This window comes from Canis lupus, chromosome 5 (assembly GCF_003254725.2).
Source record: "Canis lupus dingo isolate Sandy chromosome 5, ASM325472v2, whole genome shotgun sequence".
Lineage (NCBI taxonomy): Eukaryota > Metazoa > Chordata > Mammalia > Carnivora > Canidae > Canis > Canis lupus.
The window spans coordinates 43820808-43826634 of record NC_064247.1 but is presented as its reverse complement, the minus strand read 5'-3'; positions in this window follow the sequence as shown (position 1 = coordinate 43826634).

Genomic DNA, 5827 nt, shown 5'->3' with positions numbered 1-5827 from the left:
TCCTCAGTTTCTTTCATCACTAGTTTAACTATGGTACACAACTCCCACCCCCTCCACCCTCCATACAGGACAAAACTTGAAACTTGTGATTCTCCACCCACCCACTAGGTTATTTCCCTACTTTGCAAGGATGAAACCAGTATAACCAGTATGGGAAGCATTAAGCTTCACTTTCCATCTGTAATCAAAAAAGGAAAATTGTTGTTTCCCACAGACAACAAGGAGGATGGATCATCTAACTACCAAAAGGACAGAATACACAGCCTGATTTACGTGGGAGGTGCTGGGAAATCATTTAAAAAATTTGTATGAGAAATAGTAAGGAAATTTGTATGAGAGAGTAAGGAAAAATAAATTACATGTTGTTAGTTAATTATAAAAATACATTGTATTTTTCTTTAAGAAATTTATTCTATATCAAGAACTTTACTTTGGTAGGAGAGCTAAAAAATTAAAACCACAGCTAAGTTGCTTATTTCCACCCCAGTTCATAAGCACAAGTAAGGACCTTCTAAGTATCCATTCTAGAGAGCTGGGTCAATGTGACGAAAATTATACAATTAGGAAATGCCCTTAAGCATAGGCCAGCAAAGGGTAAGGGGCCAGACAGTAAATATTTTCAGCTTTGTAGACTATGTGGCCTTCAGCATAACTATTTAACTCTGCCGTTAAAGCACAATAGCAGCCATGGATAATAAGTAACCAAGTAAGTGTCTCTGGATTTCAATACAACTTTCTTTGTGTAACTGTAAGATTAATTTTACATATTCTTCATGTATCATGAAGTTCTTTTTTTAAATATTTTATTTATTTGAGAAAGAGAAACAGAGAGAGAGAGAGCATGAATGGGGGGAGCAGCAGAGGGAGAGGGAGAAGCAGGCGCCCCACTGGGCAGGGAGCCCAATGGAGGGCTTGATCCCTGGGGACCCTGGAATCATGACCTGAGCTAAAGACAGATACTTAACCAACTGAGCCACTCAGGCACTCCTGAAGTTATTCTTCTTTTGACTTTATCCAACTACTTAAAAAGTAAAAACCCTTTTAGCATGTGAGCCATACAAAATCAAATGGTTAGGGCATATCTGGCCCATGGGCCACAGTTTGGCTACCTGGCTTCTAAAGGGTTCATCTTAGAGGAGGAAAAATTGGAAACATAATAAAGAAGTTGAAATTTTAATATTTCCTGCAGAAAGTAGAAAGTAAGCAGCAATGACATAGAAAATGACAATAGCATTTCTAAATTAATAAGTGAGAAAGGGGGGTTAGCCTTGCAAACAAAAAAATTAAATACTTGATTATATAGAATATAATCAAGTATATCATGTCACTCATTAAATATGAATTTGCTTCATTTTCCTATCAGATTGAATTAACAAAAGCCATAAATAAAAAACACATTCAGTTCTTCTGATATACAAAACATCAAATTAAAGAATATTATACTTTAGTGGATTTATTCTGAAAATGCAGAGAAATTTCAACATAAGGAAGGCTATCAAAGTAATTCTTCATCTTAAAAAAAATCAGAAAAATATATGATGAAGTCTAATAGGTATTTGATAAAATTGAAAAGCTATTTGAAACAAAATAAGTTCTTAAGCAAAATATAACACTCTTAAGATGACCAGTATTATATACACAAATATAATGTAAAGACCACTTTATTAATTTACTATTTATTTTTTCAAATACTTGAACCAGCAAACATCATACTGACTACTGAAATGTTAAAACTGCTTCCATTAAAATTAGGAACATGAAAGAAATGCCTACAGTCATTACCATTATTAAGAATTCTTCTGGTTACATTCCCAGTAAGGACTTCCCTAGCCATGCTGTCTAAAATCCAGTCCCCCACCAAGCCTTCCTATCCCCCTTCCATACTTTCTTTTCTCCTCAGTCACTATTTAATATTTCTCATGTTTATGTTTGCCTTCCATTATAATATACATTTTATTCATCTGTTTCATTCACAGTTGTACCCTTAGCATCCACAATGCCTGGCATTAATCTCAATAACTAATCGTTGCATTATAAGTCATAAGAATGTGAAGCAATCAACTTAAATTCTGGAAGAAACAAAATTGCCTTTTTATTAGTAGATAGCAATAGTGTATACCTAGAAAACCCAAGATAAAAAAAAAAAAAAAAGAAAACCCAAGATAGACTAGTAAAGCAGCCATTAAATTTAATAAAATAACTGGACAACGTTGCTGGAGATAAGATGAATATACAAGACCAAGATTTTTCTTTGTACTATAACAAGCATTTAGAAATAAACATGGGAGAAATTTCTCAGTCACAGTGGCAAATAAATGTGGTAAGTAAAAAGGTACAAGACTCCTTATCAAAATACCACCAACATTTTTCACAGAGCTAGAACAAACAATTCTAAAATTTATATGGAACCAGAAAAGACCCTGAATAACCAAAGTTATATTGAAAAAGAAAGCCAAAGCTGGAGGCATCACAATTCCAGACTTCAAGCTTTATTACAAAGCTGTAATCATTAAGACAGTATGGTACAAGCACAAAAACAGACATATAGATCAATGGAACAGAATAGAGAACCCAGAAGTGGACCCTCAACTCCATGGTCAACTGATCTTTGACAAAATAGAAAAGAATATCCAATGGAAAAAAGTCTCTTCAACAAATGGTGTTGGGAGAACTGGACAGCCACATGCAGAGGAATGAAACTAGACCATTTCTTCACATCATAGACAAAAATAGACTCAAAAAGGATGAAAGACCTAAATGTGGGACAGGAATCCATCAAAATCCTAGAGTACAACACAGGTAGCAACCTTTTTGACTTCACCTGCAGCAGCAGCTTGCTAGACACATCTCCAGAGGCAAAGGAAACAAAAGCAAAAATGAACTATTGGGGCTTCATCAAGATTTCCTTCTGCACAGCTAAGGAAATAACAAAACTAAAAGGCTACTTACAGAATGGGAGAAGATATTTGCAAATGGTACATCAAATAAAGGGCTAGCACCCATGGTCTATAAAGAACTTCTCAAATTCCAAACACAAAAAGTCCAATCAGGAGATGGACAGAAGACACGAACAGACATTTCTCCAAAGAAGATCATGTGGCCTACACGCAGATAAAAAAATGCTCGACATCACTCAACATCAGGGAAATACAAACCAAAACCACAGTAAGATAACACCTCACACCAGTCAGAATGGCTAAAATTTACAACTCAGGAGACAACAGATATTGGCAAGGATGTGGAAAAAGGGGAACCCTATTACACTGTTGTTAGACTGAAAGCTGGTGCAGCCACTCTGGAAACCTGTATAGGGCTTCCTCAAAAAGTTAAAAATAGAACTATCCTGTGACTCAGCAATTGACCCAGTCCTAACGGACTACTTAGGCATTTATCCAAAGGATACAAAAATAGTGATTCAAAGGGGCACATGCACACCAATGTTTATGCGGCAGTGTCCACAATAACCAAACTATGGGAAAAGCCCAGATGTCCTTCAACAGGTGAATGGATAAAGAAGATGTGGTACAAATATACAATGGAATATTACTCAGGCATCATAAAGAATGAAATCTTTCCATTTGCAACAACATGGGTGGAACTAGAGGGTATTATGCTAAACAAAATAAGTCAGTCAGAGAAAGACAAATACCATATGATTTCACTCATATGTGGAATTTAAGAAACAAAATAGATGAACACAGGGGAAGGGGAAAAATAATAAGATAAAAGCAGTGAGAGAGGCAAACCATAAGAGACTCTCAACTATAGGGAACAAACTGAGGGTTGCTGGAGGGAAGGCGAATGAGGGGCACTTGGTGTTATGAGCACTGGGTGTTGTATATAACTGATGAATCACTAAATTCTACCCCTGAAACTAATAATACACTATATGTTAACTAAATTGAGTTTAAATTAAAAAGATATATATATTTTTTTAAGTACAAGACCTACATAATTAACATTACAAAAAGTTACTAAAAGGAATAAAATATTATGTTATTATAGTAACATATTTGGATAGGAATTCTGAATATCATAGAATATGGTGTTTCTTGTACTAGTGCAAATATAATGCAATTCAAATTATAACTTCAATGAAATTTGGGGGGAACAAAATAACACAATTATGAAATCCTATGGAAGAATCAATGACTCATAAGAGCCATAAAAAATCCCCCAAAATCTAATCTATAATGATGGACAGCTTTCCTTAAAAGATATTACAATTTATCATAAAGTTACTGCAATTGGAATAGTATGTGGCTAATTCAGAATAAATAAAACAGTGAACAGAATAAAGGCCAAAAGTTCCAAATATAATGAAAACAACGTATGACTAAAATGACATGAAATTTCCTTGGGCAGAAGATGGTTCATTTAATAAATAATGCAGGAAACATTTTCTGTCCATTTGGAAGAAGATGAAAATTAAACATATCACATTAAACAAAAATAAATGTAATACCGATTACATTTAAATGCAAAGCATTAAAACAAGATTATCAGAATAAAATTTAGTAGAATTGGGGTGCCTGGGTGGCTCAGTGGTTGAGCGTCTACCTTTGGCTCAGGGCGTGATCCCAGAGTCCCAGGATCAAGTCCCACATCGGGATCCTTGTATGGAGCCTGCTTCTCCCTCTGTCTGTGTCTCTGCCTCTGTCTCTCTCTCTCTCTCATGAATAAATAAATAAAATCTTAAAAAAAGTATTTAGTAGAATTCTTGCACAACCTTGCACTGAGGGAGATGTTCATAAGCAAAGCAGAAAATACAGAAACTATAAAGAAAAAGACAGACATTAGCAAAAGACATCCTAACTGAAGTCAAGATATACCAAAGCATAGAGGGAAATATTTTACTCAGATGACAATCAAAAAGTTAGTATCTTTAATATAAAAAAAGCTTTGAAAATTGCTAAGAGAAGTATAAATACGTTAAAAAAATGGGCAAATAGACAAATTTACAGAAAAGAAAATACAAATTTCTAATAAATACAAAAGGTGATCATAGTCATGATAATGCCAATAAAACCAAAATGGTATTCAATATTTCACCTTTAAGAATTACAAATTTCTGCAAGCATAATAACAGTATGGACAAGTGAGGACATAGAGAAATGGGTACTTTCACAAATTTCTAGTGAGAATGTGAATTAATATAAACTTTTTAGATGGTAATCTCAGTATGTGTTTTTAAATTTATTTATTTTTTTTGTGTGTTTTTAAATTTAAACTACACATACCAGGATATTACTGAAATATCTCCAAGATATACTACATACAACCACAAGATGTAAGATAGTGTGTATAATCCCTTTTTCTGTAAACTAGTATGATGGATTCAGTAGGTATTGTATTAGAGTAGGTCAACTACTACAAACTATAAAACCAAACATAGGGATCCCTGGGTGGCGCAGCGGTTTGGCGCCTGCCTTTGGCCCAGGGCATGATCCTGGAGACCCGGGATCGAATCCCACGTCGGGCTCCCAGTGCATGGAGCCTGCTTCTCCCTCTGCCTGTGTCTCTGCCTCTCTCTCTCTCTCTTTCTCTGACTATCATAAATAAATAAAAAATTAAAAAAAAAAACATAAAACAACTCAAAGGTTATTGTTACTAAGTTGTGGGATAGTATAAAAGATATTAAGGGCTAGTCTTAGACAATTCCAACTGGCCACAATTAGTCACTTGACCACAAAGGAAACAGAAATGTCATCTAGCTGTGTGCCCAAGAGGAAGAGGAGAAATTTTGATGGACAGCCCAAAGTCCCCGCTATAGATAATGAATAGGGAGATAGGTAGGTAGATAGACACATAGATATGGAGGAAGTTA